The sequence below is a fragment of the Vulpes lagopus genome, chromosome 1, assembly GCF_018345385.1.
Source record: "Vulpes lagopus strain Blue_001 chromosome 1, ASM1834538v1, whole genome shotgun sequence".
NCBI lineage: Eukaryota > Metazoa > Chordata > Mammalia > Carnivora > Canidae > Vulpes > Vulpes lagopus.
In genome coordinates, this window is record NC_054824.1 from 114,061,601 (window position 1) to 114,080,981 (window position 19,381).

Sequence of the window (19,381 nt, forward strand, 5' to 3'; positions counted from 1 at the left end):
CCCCATTCTGTAAAATAGTGATGATCATAGATAGAATCTATCTCACAAAGTTCTTGTGATGGTGAAATGAGGTAGCCTCATAGAACAAAAACTCATAAAACAGCTCCTCACACAAAGCAAATGATAGATACATTTTGACTCTGAGTATAAATAATGACCCCTGGGCTGGGCCCCATGATAGAGTATCCCAATGCCTGAATACCCCTATGGAAAATCGCTGGCTCCTATTCATAAAACATTAAGATTATATTTTTTAGACATGATTCCCTATAGACCTCTCCAATGTTTTCAAGTATGTTTATCTGTTTCATCAAAAAGTACATGCTGGAACCTTCTACTACTTATCACCGGAGAGAAACATGCATGCTTATGTGTATTTTCTCTATTTCACACAAGAACTTGGAATAAAACCATGATGATATTTTTTTCTTTGGAGTGTTTGAAGAGTTGTTGAAAACCTAGTCATGATATTTAGTGTGTTATGAGTTCTTTATGCCTGTTGTTAAATATGCCATCACTTTATTGACACATTACCAGGAAGTGGGCATCCAGCTACACTAAGAGGTTCCCCCTAAAGTGTGTGAGTACCAACAAATCTGATGATGGTGGGCACTGCCCAGGAAACCAAACGTGTGTTCAAACACCAGCTAGCTTTATAAAGGATAGAGGGTATGTGCATGTTGAATCCAATGGCTGATATCAAATACTTGAGGTAATTTTTTTAAAGGATATAACTAGGTAGTCAAAATCTATTAATTAGTTAATTTTTATTAAGAATTTATATTCATGCTATTAACATTTACTTTTTGGCATCTTGCTTTTAAGGAATTATTAATGTTCAGTTTTGTGATTTGTACTCCTGTTCTTCCACTCTACCTACACATAAAAACCACTTGGAAAAGGTTATAAAATACTGATACCTGGGCCTCACTTTCTAAAGGCTGTGATCTAATTGGGTTGGGGTAGATCTCAAGGATCAATATTTTAAAATTATATTTTGATGTTTGATGTAAAATGTCAAATGTACACAGAGTAAAGAAAATTATAATAATAAGCCCATATATATCTATCTATCACCCAGGCATGATACTCACCTTAAGTTCTGTCTTTCAAGTGTTCCCTTAAGTAATGCCATGGTTGAGAACAATCACATTATTCTAATAAAACAGAAAATGGAAGGAATATCTCAATAGATATTGATAACAAGAAAGGCTGAAGTTTGCCCAAGGCCACATAAAGATTTTAAGGTATCATCTAGTACTCTGTTCGTTGAGCCCTAATGGCATTCATGAGCATATATGTAATACGGTAGGTATATGCCTGCTTGTTTTTGTTGAATAGTGGAATAATTTGGGAATGGGCATTGGAACACCTGGAAAAAAATTAGGAAAAGGCTTAAAAATAGAGTGGTTATACCTTGACTCAACACCTCAGCCACCTAAGGCCAACTCAGTAAAACCTGGCTCAGAGATAAGAAAGCTCTGATGAGTAAGGGTTGGACGAGTAGATTTGATTGATAGTCCAGGGAAAACACGTGGGAGGGGAACAGGTGGTAGATATTGTCATCATATTTTATGGAGAAACAGCACTAAGCCAGTGACAAATCAATCTCAACCTGTAATGAAGAAATTTTGTAGGCTCTAACATAATATGTAAATATACATCTATCACTGTATCTTAATGAAGTCAATGCTTGAGTTTCTACCTCAACAGTGAAGAATTGTGGACAATTCCTGGTTCCTGAGTAGCAAACCCTTGGAAAGCAATTTGATCTCAGAGTTGGATGCAACTTTAAATATGATGTTGCATAAGTGCCCACCTGATAGAGGACTCTCCTCTGGGACCATATGGGACCATACTGGCATTATGGTATCTCTTTAAGCATTCTAGGTAGAGAGCCTACTGCCCATAAAACAACCTGGTCCATATTACAATATCAGTCCTTTTATTGAGCTGAAATCACATTCTTTAACATTCTTTTAACAAAAGAAAATATTTCTGATGCTCCCAAGTTGTCTTGCTACTTATAAATATATGTAGACCTAATGCTATAATAACATTTTTCGTGCTAATAGATCTCATCAATTATAAAATTAAAAGAACCATGCAAATCCATATGAAAAATATAAGACCTTATAATAAAATTATCATTAATTGACTGGGATTAATGGTACCCTTTTTCTGAAACAAAATTCCTCATATTGTGTCTAAGTGTAGAAAGATACAGCCTCTGGTCAATTTCTTTATTTAATTTTGTTCATTAGTTTTCACTAATCAGTGCAAGGGGTGTCTCTTTGCATATGTATGTTTTACCAAAAGATATTAATAATTAAAGTCTCTATGTGCAGGGTTTGAGATCGTCAAATCTCACACTTAACCAAAACTGCCAGCAATTAGTTCTCCATTTCCTATTTTAATGAGACATCCCTTGGCAACTTTGTAAAGATGTTTTGTGCACTTGGAAATTAAGGTCAGAGTCGTAGTTTTACTACAATCTTCAGTAAATGGGCATCTAATCCAATTATTGCTGGAATTGGGTACAGAACAATCTTTCATTGTTATTTATTACTATACTTACTGCTAATGAACTGCTGTTGCAAATTGATGCATACGACAGGATCCAAGCAATAACTCTTCTTGCATAATGTGGGCTGACTTGTAGTGTCGACTCCCTATAGTTCTGCTCACCTATATGGCCGAATGAGGCTAACCTCCCATCACTTGTCTCTGTTCCGACTTCTAGGAAACATCTGTCTGAGTACAACATTAACTCTGTCACCTGTAGGATTATTGTATACTGGTCTCCTAGGTCCTGGGGACCTTGTTAAAAGTGCCTGCTCCCTGGACCCCAGGGGTTCTGATTTGCTTAGTCTAGGGCTGGACCAAGAATGGGTTGTATTAACAAGCACTCTGAGTGATTCTGATATAATTGCTGTGAATACTTTTATCACTTTCCAAGATTATTATTGACATGGAAGCATAAAATTTAAGCTTTTTTGCAAACAACCTGGATTGAGAAACTGTGGCATCCTTCTCAGATTTGTATCATCTGTAGATAAGCCCACCTTGCATGTTCTAAGTTCCTGAAAAACATCTTGGACAGGAAAGAGTCAATAAAGGAAGCTTTTTAAAAAATGGCTTTGACTTATTAATTGCCAGATTCATTTCAAGAGACAGATATTCTAGATGATATTTTCATTGATTCCCAGAACATTCTGGAAGCTGCAAGCTAGAGTGGAATCACATTTGCCGGTTGTACTGTTGAAGTATGCAAGTATAGTGATGTAATTGGAAAGAGGGAAAAGAAAGTGCTGGAAAGCAGAAATCAGATTAAGAAGCAAAGCTGACTTTTTGGGGGGGAGTGTAGTTACAGCTGTACATTTCTTAGTTCATAAAGTTAACTATGGCATGTTTGCTTGAAGAGGGGAACAAAAACCTGAAGACAGAGTTAACAAGTTAATAAACCAGGCATCTGAATGTGTCTGATTACCTGGATTTTACTTCTTCAGCTAATTCTTTTTTTTCCCTTCAGCTAATTCTTGTTGATTGCTGTTAGAACAAAATATAATAGCTGGTTAGGATTATTTACAATTTTATAGGAGACTTGAGAGGCTTGCTGGCATTTATTTTATATCTTTTGGGGGAAAGTGATTGAAATGTTAAGTGTCCCAGTATAACCCAATACTGATCATGTTTGAGATATCACTGTGGTCTCAGATGGTGAATAGTTTGGGAGTTGAATTTGGTAATTTTATAGATTACCGACTTCCATTATTTGTATTTTGCCATTGTAAATAAACTGACCAAATATAAAAGTCTTAATGGATTTTAATTTTTACTCAGGGGAAGAAGAGAACATTTAAATTTTATAAAGAACTGATTGGAATGACTTTTTTTGTTGTTGTCAAAACTATTCTGTTTAAAAGTGCTGAGATTTCTGGGTGCCTGGGTGGCTCAGTAGGTTAAGCGTCTGCCTTTAGCTCTGGTCACGATCCCAGAGTCCTGGGATCCAGTGCCGCATCGGGCTTCCTGCTTTGTGGGGTGAGGAGGGTGGGCCAGGGGCATCTACTTCTCCCTCTACCCTTCCCCCCCACTCGTGATCCCTCTCTGTCTCTCTGTCAATATCTCTCAAATAAAGAAAATCTTTTAAAAAATAAAAGTGCTGAGATTTCTAAAAATTTACTTGAAATGGAAAAAGTTAAAAAACCCATTAAGTGTATATTTGAATACAGTGAAATTTATACAATATGTATTGGCCCCACATTTATGACCAGTATTTTTACAAGAGCTTAACAGAGAGAGAAAGGAAGCAAGTATGAAGTTCTGATGGATAGGAATGATTTTATTAAATGAATGTAGGAATGTCTAAACTTGCTGCCTCTCATGTGTACATATTTTTGTACATTTTATGCTGCATTTATAATTATTGGTGGTTTTTTACTTCGTTTTGCATCTGTGCTCTGCATGTGTACAGACCCCTGAAATGATGTATACAAACCCTGAATGAAGACAGCATCTGGAAGCCTTAATGAGCTATAAAGTTGACAGTATTCTCAAACCCTAGAAACTCTTAAACATTTTTATCTCATAAGAATAAGCTTGTTGCTTTTGAATTAGGCATTCATCACCATATTTCTCTTATTTATGGTCCCTGGTAACGATTTCCTGATTTCAAGGACTTGATATGCAATTGAGGTGCCTGACATTATCCTGAGCATACAATATGCCTCTACTAGTTAACTGCAAGTGATGTTAACATCTCACTAAGGCATCTTAGGCTGAAAAACAGTCAATTTAAAGTACTGGAGAATATGGAAATGTTTAAAATATCACAATGCTTTATGTGACAGTAGTCTGAGATTGCCAAAGAGGGCAGATGAGTGCTGCAGGCCTTTTAGGGTTTGGATAGACTTCCATATTCTTCCAGTCTTCATGCTGGAGGGCAAGGTTCCGATGTATTCATTGGACGGATACTCTACCATTTCTTTCTGGAGCTTGGCGATGAAGCTGACAATATGGCTCTGATACAATCTGCAAATTCTGCTTTTGCCTTGGCTATCAGGTTGGAGTTACACCGCTCTAAGATAACAGAGTACCAGTATCGGTGAGTCAGTGTGCTGTGGACACTTGGGGTTAGGTGGAGGTTTGGGGGACAATCCTGTCTCTATGGTTTGGGATGAAGTTCCACACGTGCATTATCTTACCAGAAGTTAGCTATGCCTCTTTTCTCTGTACTATGGCTAGAATTCTAGATGGCTTGTTGGCCTTCAGTAATATATTTTATATACAACAGAATATTTCAGGAAGCCCATAAATAAGATTAGTATTGTAGGGTAAGCCTTAGTACCGTGGTTGAAACCAGAATGGACATCCTGAGACTTAGGCTGGAGTCATGGAATCCTTCCCCATATTTCATGGATTATTTCAGTATTTGCCATGTAGATATAGTAAACTAGAAATCTGATGAACTGAGTTCTCAGCACAAATCTCACTAACTGGGCAGCCCTGGTGGCTCAGCGGTTTAGCACCGCCTTCAGCCCAGGGCGTGATCCTGGAGACCCGGGATTGAGTCCCACATCGGGTTCCCTGCATCCCTGCATGAAGCCTGCTTCTCCCTCTGCCTGTGTCTCTCATGAATAAATAAATAAGATCTTAAAATACAACAACAACAACAAACAAATCTCACTAACTCTAGTACTGTGTGAAAAGCATTCCCCCGAACCAAGGATTACTTTTCTGTAACTTACTGAAAAAAGCACCAGAAGGGATTTCATACTGCTAAGAATAAAGAATTCTCTGGGGCCTTAGGTGGCTTCATTTTTGGTAGTGAGGGGAATGCAGGGAGAAGTCAGCCTTTATGAAAGAAAGCAAATCTAACTATAATGGGATCATCATCTTGCCTTGTACTTAATTTTGTTACTTTCCTTCTCTTTTCCATGTAGAAAAGCTCATAATTTAATTTCCTGATAAGAGTTAAAAGGATTTTTCATTATTGCTTTTACTCAGTAGGTATTGAGATGTGAAAATGTGTTTATTTTATAGACCCCTAGCATATTTGAAGCATAAGGAATTTTGGAAATAATCTCTTATTTTATACAGGAGGAAACTCAACTCTCAAATATAGTGACAAACTTAATTAGTTGACATCCATTCATTTATTTAGCAAAAAATGTTCAGTGCTTGGCTTGCAGTGTACTCAGTGAGGCACTGTGGGGAGACAGAGAGGACTCTGAGGTGCTCCTGCATGGTATTAATCAAGTAGAATGAAAAGGATTTATTACAGAGATGCGGGCAGGTTACTGGTAGAGCTCTGTGCTGCTTCTGAGTTTTTGTTTGGCATTTCTTTTTCTCCATATCTGTGCTAGGAAAATCAAAAAAGAAGAGCTGAGAGCTTTGGTTAAGCCCAAAGATTTTCATAGTGATTGCTCCCCAGATTTACTATTTAAACTATGAAGCAAAAAAAAATCACACACACACACACACACACACACACACACACAAACTATGAAGCAGTTTGGTTTTACTCCAGATTTTGAATTCATGGAATATTCAGATAATTAGTGGCGTACTTCTAAAAAATAATATTTAGTATTCTAACATTTTCTCACAAGAAAATAGACATCTGAACATTTTTAATTTTTTTCCATCACCAGAAAGATTAAGATTCGTGAATCAGGGAGAAAAGAGTTTGCTTTCAAATTAAAAAAATAGCAAAAATATGGCAACAAAATGAATGAAAATATGAAGCCATCTGTGTCTGAAATGAGAATGCCAACTTCATGTTTGTTGTAAACAAGACAATTTTTTCAAGTTCACTTTTAAAGGAGAGTGTTTAAGTGTGCACACAAACAAGGAAAAAAACCGCTTTCTTCATTCACAGATCTTGTACACCTCCCACATAGCCATATAAATACAAAAGTCATGTGCGTAGATATGTCTGTAATACTCCTGTGGTCCTCATAGAAAACACAGGCAATGCCCAAATTTTTCTTCTAGTATTTGAACTATCACCATTATCTGTCACATGACAGCTTAGGTCCTTGTTACCTGTAGTACTTGGAACAATGCTAAGATCTCTTGCTATCTGCTCCTCTATTTGCCCATCCATTCCCCCACGTCACCAGATTCCCCCCCCCCAACAAAACTTAAACCACATTTTCTTGCTTAAAATTTCCCAAAGATGCACATCTTCTACAGAATACAGGTTCATAAATTCCATAGCACCACAGTAACCATGATTTTCCTATCTTCTCTCCACGCAACCAGAAAAATGCCCCTCCCGTTTTCTACTGCCTATGCCCTGTCCTAAAAGCAGGCCAGGTCTCCCCAGCCAGGGCCTTTACTGGCAGTCCCAACCTACTCATCTGTGCCACAGGCTTTTATTCTGCACCACAACTTTGGCACCCAATAGAAAATGCAGCATTTTTTAAAAAATATTTTATTTATTTATTCATGAGAGAGAGAGAGAGGGAGAGAGGCAGAGACACAGGCAGAGGGAGAAGCAGGCTCCACGCAGGGAGCCTGATGGAGGAATCTATCCCTGGTTTCCAGGATCACCCCCCCCCCCCCCCCCCCGGGGCCAAAGGCAGGTGCTAAACCGCTAGGCCAAGCAGGGATCCCAAAAATGCAGTATTTTTGTGAATCTACCAGCACACCTTAAGTGAGTGGGTGAGCTCCTGAAAAGGTGACCCTGAATATTTAAAGCGGGCCTTAAACGTTTTAATAAATATGACTTGGTTACTTGATTATAGAGTTAGGTTGTGAGATGACCTGGAATAATTTCTTTCACCTGTCCATCAGAGCGTGAGCCCCCCCCCCCCCCCCCCATTTCGGCTGAAAGCCTGATCAATAAAGAAGGACTTACTTCCCCTTAGGGAGGCTTGGGAGATCACCTGTAACTTTGGATCTTTATGGTGGGAAGGGGGGGGGGCTGCCGAGAGACAGGAAAGCGCGCCCTTCAACCTTTAATTCAGGTGTGCCCCATTAACATTTCTTGGGCACCCAGCCGGTGCTAGACGCCAATGTGAAATGGCTTCTTTCAAAAAGATTTAAAAAAAAAAGAAAGAAAAAAAAGCAAGGAAACACTGCAGTCCCTGAGCCAGTACGGTATGCACCTGAGGGCCACGGCCCCCCCCCCCCGTTGCAGGGGGTGTCGGGAGGCCTGGGGAGGGGGTCGGGAAGCCCGGGCTGTCCTCCCCCGGAGTGGAGACCACAGGCTGACGCTCTGGGCCGCCGTCTCCAGGCGGTGTCCCCAAGCCTGACCCCGCGCCAGGACGGAGACGCCTGTCACAACCCAAGTGTCCTGGAGTGCCGCGGCCCCCCGCCCCCCACCCCCCCCCGCGGCCGCAGGACGGGCTCGGCTGCCTCTGCCTCTGCGCCGGCTCGGGGCGTGGGCCCCGCCGCAGCTCCGCCGAGCCTCCGAGCCGCCGAGCCGCCGAGCCGCCTGCGGGGGGGCGGGGGGCGGGGAGCGGCGGCGAGCAGCCCGCGTCGGCGAGCAGCCCGCGGCGCCGGCTCCCTCCGCACGCCCGAGCCTCCTGCGCAGCGCCCGAGGACGCCGGCCGAGCCCCGTCCCACGCCGCGGCGCGCGGGCTGCCCGCCCGGCCGAGGTAACTTTCCTGGCAGCCGGGGCGGGGGGATCCGAGGGGGCCCCGCGGGGGTCTCCGGGGGGCGAGGCGCGGGCGGCCCGCGGGAGGCCGGGGGCGAGGCGCGCGCGGTGCGCGGCTGACGCGTGGCCCCGGCGCCGCACGGCCGCCCGAGCCGGAGCCCGCCCGCCGGGACCCCCGCGGGCCCGCACCGCACCGCACCGCACCGCGCCGCGCCGGGGACGTGTCCGCGCGCCGCGCTGCCGCATCGGCGGGGCCGGCGCGCGGAGGCTGAGCGCCGGCCTCCGGCCTGGGGGCCTGCCCCGGCGCCGTCCCCGCCTGCCTTCCCTGCCAGTTCGCCCCGATCATCCCCCGTTCGGGGCGCCATGTTTTGAGTTGCCCCGGGGCCGGGCCGGGGGCGAGGGCGAGGCGGGCTGCGCGGGGGCGGGCGGGGGGCCGGGGCGACACCGCGGCGCCGCCCGGGGCGGGGGGCGGGGGCCGGCGCGCCGCGGGGCGCTCCCGGGGGCCCGGCACAAAGCATCCCAGCCCGGGCGCGGGCCGGCCGCTTTATGTAACTTGTCTGCTTCGCGGGCCGGCGGCGGGGGCTGCGGCCCGGCGGCGCAGGGGGGACGAGGGGGGGGGGAGGAGGGCGCGTCCCGCAGCCCGCGCTCGCGGCCCGGCACCTGCGGCGCCCCTGGGCCCGGCCTGCGCCCCCGCGGCAGCGGCGCTGCTCACCTGGCGCCGCCTCGGGAGGGGGCCGGGGCCGGGGCCGCGGCTGGGGCTCGTCCTCGGGCCGCGTCTCGCCCCGCTCCTTCCCCTCCCCCGCCCCCGCCCGCCCCCGCCAAGTTCACGGCTTCTGCAATGCGGTGGGTGTGGTCACCTCGTAAATTGTAACGGGTCCCGCGCTGGGCGGGCAGCCGTGCCTTTGGGGTTTTCGATCCACGGGCCCAAAGTTTTCTAGGGTTTTCTCCTCCAGTTGCAGTCAGGGCTACAGTTGGAAGGAGATTGCCGGAGAACACACAGAATGATAAGGAAAACATGTGGTATTAATTACTGTGGAGGCCGGGCCGGGCCGTCCCGGGAGGCCGGCAGTCCCGCCGTGCAGGGCTCCCCTTCGCGGTCAGGGTGGTGGTTCCGTGTTCCCACGTTAGCCTCGCGGTCCTGCAGCGCTGCTCCCGCAGGGCTCCTGCCTGACCCTCTGGGGGCCCTTCCTGGCTCCGAGGCGGCCGGGCGTACCGAAGTCTCGCTTGGCGGCACGAACGCCCCTGGTAGAAGAGTCCTCACTCTGAGTGCTACACACATTCTTCTTTGGATTTTACTCTGATCCCAAAGAAAGCCTCAAGGAATCCAAAATTATAAAATTCGACTTCTGTCTGGGAGCCCTGAACCCAGCACCAAAGACTGCAAATTAAGCAGAGAAGCCCCATTAAGAAAGGGGAACAGCACATCAAGCCTGAGTAAACTCTGGGGAATGGGAGGTGGTTTATAGATCTCGGCCCTGACGGGGTTTTTTAAAAACGCATCTTAATTTTGGTTTCAAACTTTTCAAGCTTTAAGTTCGGGTAACCCAAGTTGTGAGAGGAAAGGAATTCTAGGTTGAGAAACAGTGACTTTAACTTGTTAATTTCTCGAGGCACCGATGAAAAGAAAAATCTCTGAATACTGCCTGATTTGCATTATAATTTCCTGGTGATTTAGACGAGCAAAATATATCAGATGCGTAAGGTACTGAATAAAAGTGCATCTAGTGAATCCACTTCAGGCAAATAAATTTTTTTTTTTTTTTTTTTTTTGCAAAAAGAGCATGTTTTGTGAGTGATTTATCAGTAATTAAGAGGGTAGCTACATTATTTAATTCATAAACCCTTTTTAGGTAAAGGATTGAGAAGATACAGGTCAAAGGTCAGCGTCTGCAAAATATTTACATTGAATTTTCAAGTCATTTCTTTTGTATGAAAGTGATTTTTGGTTAAAGGCAGTTTTGTCAGCTTTTGTACTGGGCGTGGACTTTGGCCAACTTTGAATTGTGTTGAAATAGGAGACCAGGGATTTTTTTTTTTTTTTTTTTTTTGTTTTGGATCAGAAGCTATTTTACATATACATTAGTTTTTTAAGAAACTGTTTGGTCACATGCATTAAGGGGCTGCCCAGATGGAAGACAGGCAACCCTTCATGCATTGGGAAATGTGATAGCGTCATCCTTTGGGGAATCTTTTTTGGATTCACTCTATGTTAGATTAAACATGGCAGGAACTTCTAGTCCAGGGTAGGGTCTTACATACTATAATATACATATTCATCTTTTAAGTCAGTGCGTTAAAAAAAAAAAAAGTCTTAAAATTCACAAATTAGAATTCACTCCCTCTCCGGTGAAGTAGAACTTAAGGAGAAAGCTGAAAAATATCCATTTCTCTGCTGTGAGAATTTGGCTGTATTGAAGAGAGAGGTTTCTGATTTACTTGACTGCCCTGGCCATATTTGGTTCCCATATTGTCTTCCAAATATCCAGCCGCAGTTCTCCCTCCCCCCATCCCCCCCCACCGCCACCCCCACCTGAGTGTCAGCTTTATTATGGGATATAGACTTACTATTGAAAACCATGAATCAAATTAATCTTTAGCACCACTTCTTCATTAAGAGAGATCTTTAGCGATGCTATTGCTGCATCTATTTCTTCCCAAAGGCTTGCTCACAGCTAATTTGTTGGGAATCCATCAGACACTCTTGGAGGGTTCTGTTGTCATTTGATTTGCCTTGACAGCTAAGAATTATGTGCTCAGAAGCAAGGACCAGTGGACTGGACCAGTGAAGTCATTGCCCTGCCTGGTGTTGTGACATCACTATGGTTCAGAGGAAACAAGGGTGGGGCAGGCAAAACCAGCCGGTCTGAAGCATCTTGCTGCCTTTAACTTTGCCTGATAAATGAATGAGACTCTCCTTTCTCAAGTTGAACGGCACCATAAGGTATTGTTTGGAGAATGGGAAGGTGGAGGTGAATTCAAGGCTGCGTAGGAAAATGTGTTTCATAGATCATAGGTTTTTTTTGTGAAAGGGTAGAAATCATTGAATTTTCCTTTTATTGGGGAAAATACTGTATCTTTAAAAAGGGCCGTTTTAAAAATCATCCAGAGCACAAGAATAATGAGTCTATATTTTTGCTTATGCACAGAGCCAGTATGTTTTTTAACTATTCTTTGTTCTAAAATAGCATTCTTGCTACTAGATAATTAGTATTGTCTTTTAAAAGTATGTGTTGTCTGTAAAAATAGTGCATTTTCTGGATAGGCAGTATTCTTTCTGATTTATTTTTGAGTGATGTGATTGCAATTTGGCAATTGGCAACGATGAAAAAAGCTAGAGATCTCACAAGTTTACAAGATATCTTCAGTGATTTGGAGTAATTGATTACCATTTAAATTTTTGTTTAACAAATTATTTTATGATTTAACATTTTAATCCTAACTTAGATTTCTACTGCAGAGATGATCATAGACATGTTTCACCCAAATTAGTACTGAACAAATTACAAAAGGAAGTCTGAACTTCTGAAATGGTAAAGTACATTTCATGTTTTGATTTCTGCATATAATGTGATATGAGCATGAAAAAGTAAAGACCCATAGAATAGCTGCAGATCTTCATTGTCTTTTGTATACCTCCTTGGTTAAGATGACTGTCAGTTTTTTCATGTGAGTATATTATGCATGTAGAGGCACTGGGCAGTTCTTAACTGTGTAGTTGTTCCAGAACAATTTCCAAAGCAAGGGGGAAAAAATGGGAAGAATGACACAAGTAGAGAAGTTGAAATTAGATACCAGCATTGCAGATCACTTGGTGGAAATGTCTTCAGGATTACATTTTTAGACCTTGCGGTGATTGGTTAAATTGCACGCTTTAGAATTATAAGCTTCCATTAGCACCAAACCTCTAATTCTTTTGTAATTTGCAGTATAGAGAAAAAGCTGACAACATAATTTTTAGATGGGTGACGTTTTGATACATTGTTCTTATAGCCCTTCCTTACAAACTTAGAAGAAAAAAAAAGGCAGAAAGATCTGTTACTGGACCTAGGAAACAAAATGCAGTATTTAACCTGCTTCAAATGTTTATTTTCCTCTCCAATTTTACCGAGTGAGTGAGTGCATGAAGTGAGTAGGAACTTATTTTTCTTGGAGTTTCAACCCCAAACGAAGTACAGGTCTAAAACACTTATAGCATTGAGTAAATATTTATGGACTTGAATGAAAAATGAGGCCATTTGTGACTTATGCTTTACTACCAAAAATTTGAAAAGGCTTCAGAGGCACTGCTGCTGCTTCATTTAAAAATGAGAATTACTGGACCCATGTCTGCAGTCATTATTTTTCATGGTGTGATCCTCTTCATAACAAGCTTGCTGTTCTGCCCATAGCATGAAGGAGGTAGGTAGGTTCTGGAGGTTTTGCCGAATCAGAGAAGAGAATACTGCAGGTACCTAGAGAAACAAGAATGGCTCCTTTAAGGGAAGATCAGCAGGCGGCCTGCTTCCTTTCCTGCAGCTCTAATTGGTGTCCTGGAGGCCATCAGGAGAGAGGGAATTCTCTGAAGACTGCAGAGAGGGATGGATGGGACTGGTGTGTGACCAGAGCTGAAAATGTAGATTAGGGCTGGGCGATGATATTGATCCTGACATTGGAGTCAAAAGAGAAAAATTACTTTCTGTTGTGGATCTCTCCTCCCTAGTCATTTTTGTACGGAAGGTTTACATTCTCCCAACAGTGAACATCTGTATATTTGTGCAGGCCCCAAATTTCATCACTTCTATGACAAACTTCTGTTTGCACATTTTAACATGTCTGAAGTTGGGATAATGACTTATAGTTGCTCTCAGCCACGTGGCAGAGAGAAAGCAGGCAACTGATGTCACCAATTGGAACACACATCCCGAATTGAGGATTGGATGTCAGCTGATAGGGAGAGAACCTAGGAGTAGTAACGGGCGCTGGTAAGAAGTGCGCCTCACCAATAAAGATGTGTAGGGGATGGCACTGTGGGAAGGTGTGGACGCCAATAACTGAGTCCTTCTGCAATTCAGAGTCTGAGCCTGACCGAGTAAAGAAGTTTTAGGAATTCCTTGACCAAATTATTTTGTTTCTGTATTATTTATGCATAGACTACCTAAATAAATCTAAGAGTTCTGTGAATAACTAGAGAAGAAAAATTCTGATGGATAAGTCATAGCTTGATTGGCAGAGTACTATGTACCGCTTACAATGAATGGTGTCATGAATTTTATGAAAGAGAATTTGTCACTTGGCTATGCAAACTGTTTTTTAGAAAAATGCTTTATAATGATGTCTGGTGCTTATTTATATGGCCCATTCTGTGTCTTGGTAATTATCTTTTTTTTAAGATTTTAAAAATTTATTTAAAGAGTGCACATGCCTGGGGAGAACAGAGGCAGGATGTCAAGCAGACTCCCCGCTGAGTGCGGGGCTTGATCTCATGACCCCAAGATCACGACCTGAGGTGAAACCAAGATTCAGACATTAAACCGACTTGCGCCACCCAGGCGCCCCAGTAATTATGTTTCTTGTGTGCTTTACTTTATACGAGACATCTACTGAATAGTCTTCATATTCTGTTTTGGTCCTTGGAAGATGGCTGGACTTTGAGGTTAGTCCTGATAGGATACTCCAGAGGTCAGTAGGCCTAAATTTAGCTGGAATGTAGCCTTTACAGTGGAGAGCAGTAGGAGGAAGTGTGGCGCCTGCTTGTGGAAGATTTTTGGATATGAGACTAAAGGATGTTTTGGATTTTACTAGATAGTAGGGAGCCAGTGAAGGTAATTGAATAGAAAAGAAGAGTGTCTGTCCAGTGATAAATGTAGGATATATTGTAAGAATATATGTCTGGAGATAGACGATCTTTTGTTAATGGCCTAATCCAGAATTCTTCAGAAATTGGTTGTAATGATTTCTGCTCTCAGTGATTGATATTTTGGCAACTCCTTTTTTTTTTTTTTTTTTTTTTTTTGCGGTCACATTTAGTTGGAGTTAATTGTTACTTTTGGACTGGTTAGGGTGGAAAATTAGATACATGGAAGATGGGAAGATTTTCATGCTGTTTACTTATCCTTCCAATGAAAATATCTTTGTTATTTTAAATAAAATAAAAATATGGCATGCTTACTTTAAAATATGTTCTAGGGGTGCCTGGGTGGCTCAGTCAGTTAAGCATCTAACTGCTGATTTCAGCTCACATCATTATCTCAGGGTTATGAGATTGAGCCCTCCACTGGGCTCCCCACTGGGCATGGAGCCTGCTTAAGATTCTTTCTTTCCCCTCTCCTTCTGCCCCTCCCACCACTCTAAAAAAATAATAAAACATCTTCTAAAATAGTGAAAAACAAAAAGAAGAAATTTCCTGCTCTAGAGACAGCTGCTGTTAATATTTTTGGCAAACATCTTTCCAAAGCTGTCTCTTGGAATGTCTAGTATACTGTAGTGGGTCCCGGAATCAGACAGACTTGGATTGGGCTGCCAGTCTTGCTATTTAATCGTTTTGTGACCTGGGTCAGTTTTCAATTCCTTGACTCTGTTTGCTAATTTTTAAAATGGCCATAATGCTTACATCTCAAGGCTATGAGGATTCAGTGATACAATACCTGCAAAGCACTGAATGTGAACGTAGTACTCGGTATATCATTAGAACCTAGTAAATAGCAGTAGCTTTATTTCGTGTATGTACAGACTCAGGTAGATAATATTTTACAAGAACAGATTTCTAGCTTACACATTACCGCATTACTATAACTATTTTCTTTTTGATGTAACGGTATGCCCTGGGAAGCATTCTCATGTATACAAATCTATACATCATTGTTTTTAATGGGAAATAAATATTTTCTTCGGGTCCTATACAATACTGGTGAAGGACCATTACCTCAACGATGGTGATTATTTGAAGTCTTGTCATCCAGCCCCTCCTCCTTCTCCTGCTACTTGCTGCCTGTACTTTTCATCACTGTCTTGTAGCACACATATCGGGCCGGATGAAACAGGACATCAAGCAAAATTAAAATAACGAATGGCAGTTGTGTACATCTCAGGGTCATGTGTGCATATTTAGCCCTAATAAACTGAAAGAAACAGCCTTTAGCCATATAGTTTTTGATTTCTTAATTCATACCATGACCAGAGTCTGTTCACTGTTGAATAGAAAAGAGACAGATGGCCTCCCCCCATACAGCCTAACCTTGAGATCCCAGGGATCCATTGTCTCCCCCACATGCATCCCGGCATCCCCCAAGAGGCAGCAGACACCTATAACTGACCCAGACTCTTGAGTTCAGAGTTGAGACACTTCAGAGTCTTGGATAGTTTAGGAGGTGTGAAGGCGTGAGGCTTCCAGGGATAGGAAAAAATAATAATAATAAGGTGCCCTGCTTGTTCTGATTTCTGAACCTTGCCCTTGTCTTCAGCAGCAGAGGGTTAGCAAATGTCAGACTCCGTTCCCAGATTTCAGTGCAGCTTCTCCAGGGATGTGGGCCACTCTGTTATGTTAGAGACGTGCCCATCATTTTGACTGTTAGGTTTACTTGAAATCCATGTTGTTTTCCTACATTTATGTGGCTGAGGAAAATAGCTGTATGATCCCAAGATGCACTGACTGGCCTGGTGGACCTAGACTTCTGCTAGGCTGCCATGATGGAACCTGAACCTGATAATGGGCCTGGGAGTTGCTTGCTTTTATGTCATTTGTATCTAGAGTTACTCACATTGTGGAGATACAGTGTTTGGTAATTTCATTTGAGAGAATTCTTGATTTTTGTGTGCTTTATGCCGTTATTTTGTGCTATAGGTGGTGGCTTTTATTAACTTGAGCTTAATACTGTTAGTGGACGAGGTATGGGGTTGGAAAAAGTATGGGAGTTGACTAGTTTGCTCAGGACATTTGGAAAGGTCTTCCCCTTAAATCCTGAAATCTAGATGGTAGTAATTCATGAGGAGGAGCTATGTTGTAGAATAAAGAGAATACAGAGTAGATATGGGTTGAAACATCTGCTTACCTTCAGCTGGGTAGCTTGGGATAGGTTGCTCTATTTCTCTGGGCCAGGTCCTCCAGCTGTGAAATGGCAGTGATGGTGCCAACCGGAAGTTTGAAGTGAGACCTGTATCTCCAAAGACTTCCAGAGCCATGTGTGATGAGAGTAGGCACACAGTAAATGTTTTCCCAATTAAGCTACTTTGTCGTTTGCCTGCTTTGCTTGTTCCCAGAGACCTCTGAGGAATTTTTAGATTACAAAGATAAAGCCCTAAGGGAGTATGGAATTTTGGGATGTTCCACCACAAACTCCATAATCCAAAAGGTGACCAACAATGAGAATATAGAATTGTGTCAACTTGAAACTCCAAACGACAGTAGTAGTAGAGGTTTGCAAGGAATCAGCCACAGTGGTGTTCACATTTTCTTATGTAACATTATTACCTGGGGATTTGTTAAAAAGCAGTTTCTAGAGACTCATCCCGAGTTTTCACTTAATAGGTCTGGAGCTGGGTCCAGGCATCTGTATATCCAACAGGTGCTTCAGTGGATTCTGGTTCTGTGGCCCCAGGCCACTTTTTGAGATAGCCCTCTTAAAGAATCTTATCTCAACAACTTTGCAGTATGTTGGCTATTGTCTGGTAAATATGTAATATGGAAAGATAGGGACGCTTGGGTGGCTCAGAGGTTGGGTGCCTGCCGTCGGCCCAGGACAAGATCCCGGAGTACCAGGATCGAGTCCCACATTCAGGGTCCCTGCATGGAGCCTGCTTCTCTCTCTGCCTGTGTCTCTGCCTCTCTCTGTCTGTGTCTCTCATGAAGAAATAAATCTTTAAAAAAATAACATGGAAAGATACTACTCTGTCAATAAATAGTACTACGGTTTAAGAGAATGCTCAGCATGGAGAGCCCTGCCTGGTTTCACTATGACTGGTCCATCACTTAATCCCTTTTGTGGCCCTTCTAGGAAATTAAGTAAAATTTAAAAGATTAAGGAAGTAGGATTAAAGGTTAATTTTCTTATCTGTTAAATAGGGATGATAATAATTATGAGCCTAATGGTCAGGAGTATTAAATTAATAAATGTGAGGGGTGGCTGGGTGGCTCAGTCCATTGAGCATCAGACTTTTGATTGGTTTTGGTTCGGGTCATGGTCTCGGGGTAGTGGGATTGGGCTTGGAGAATCTCCCTCTCCCTCTGCCCCTCCCCTTGTGCACGCTCTAAATGAATGAATAAATGAATCTTTAAAAAAAATTAGTAAGTGAAAAATATGTGGCTCAGTATTCATTTTGGGGGGTTAGTTTTCTCTATAATAATACAAAAATGGAGTTAGTAAAGAAGAAATGCCTCTGAGTACAGTTGATTCTGCTGATCAAAATCATACTGAGCTATTTGTGTTTTACAGATATCTTAAATTGTCGGGAAGTTCTTACATATGTGAAAATTAAATTGATTAAAACCTTTGTTTTCTTTGCAGATGTTAGTATTCTTAGTGATATTATGTACACGGGAAATGGCCAGACGACATTATGATGTATGCTAATTAGCTCAATTTTTTCGACACTTCTATCCAAAAGGGACACACTTCTCACTTTTCTATGTAGAGAGGCAGAAAAAACAAAAGTCACTTGTATTTCGAACTTGAATTACATCAATTTCTTAGGCTCTAAAGATGAATTCCAGAGGCAGCTTCCAGACCTCAGAGCTACAGCTGTAGTGCAGCTTTGTGGGTTTGAAGCAGCTTTCCTGACAGCATGGCTCTTAACAGAGAGACCGTGAGTGAAATGAGTTACTTAGCCATCTTCAGACACTGACTTTACTCCCTCTCACTGCAGTGTCTCCAGGTGTCTCAGACTTGCATATTGGAACCACTTGTAAGAGTACCTTAACATTAAAATAATATATGTAAAGGGTAAAGGATGGAATATACAAGTATTAGTAAATTAAATTTCATAATCCTTTTTTCTACATGATTTCCAGCGAAATGTTCCTCTGAAGCATTTACTAGTTTTACTGGTTTATCATCATACCTGTTATTTCTACATACTCCTATTTTAAAATTTAAATTCAATTAATTAACATATAATGTATCATTAGTGTCAGAGGTAGAGTGGCTAATCAGTTGTATACAACACCCAATGCTCATTATATGATGCGTCCTCCTTAATGTCCATCACCAGTTATTCCATCCCCAGCCCCCTCCCGTCCAATGACCCTCAATTTCCTAGTTAAGAGTCTCTTATGGTTTGTCTCCCTCTCTGATTTCATCTTACTTCCTATTTCCCTCCCTTCCCCTGTGATCCTCTGTTTTTTTCCTTAAATTCCATATATGAGTGAAATCATATGATAACTGTTGACTTATAATCTGATTGACTTATTTCAGTCAGCATACTACCCTCTAGTTCCATCTACATCGTTGTAAATGGTAAAATTTCTTTTTCTTTTTCTTTTTTTTTCTTTTTGATGACTGAGTAATAGCCCATTGTATACATATCCCATATCTTCTTTATCCATTCTTCAGTCAGTGGACATGTGGGCTCTTTCCATAGTTTGGCTATTGTGGACATTGCTGCTACAAACATTGGGGGTATAGGTGCCACTTTGGGTCACTATGTTTGTATTCTTTGGATAAATACCCAGTAGTGCAGTTGCTGAGTCATAGGGTAGCTCTGTTTTTAGCTTTTTGAGGAACCTCCATACTCTTTCCCAGAGCGGCTATATTCCCACCAAGAGTGTAAGAAGGTTCCCCTTTCTCTGCATCCTCACCAACATCT

The 19,381-nt window shown here is 42.4% G+C and overlaps 1 protein-coding gene across 3 annotated transcripts in view; it reads left to right on the forward strand.

The window, feature by feature from the left end:
• EPB41L3 (erythrocyte membrane protein band 4.1 like 3) overlaps nt 1–19,381 on the forward strand; it is a 206,301-nt gene that overhangs the window by 54,935 nt on the left and 131,985 nt on the right. The window contains exon 1 of one of the 3 annotated variants that reach the window (XM_041751323.1): nt 8,430–8,606. The exons of 1 other annotated variant lie outside the window; for it this stretch is intronic. The gene's annotated coding sequence lies outside the window, so the exon portion shown is untranslated. Of the gene's footprint in view, nt 1–8,429; nt 8,607–11,454; nt 11,547–19,381 lie in introns of those variants that run through there. One more of the 3 variants, XM_041751343.1, reaches the window with a different exon arrangement.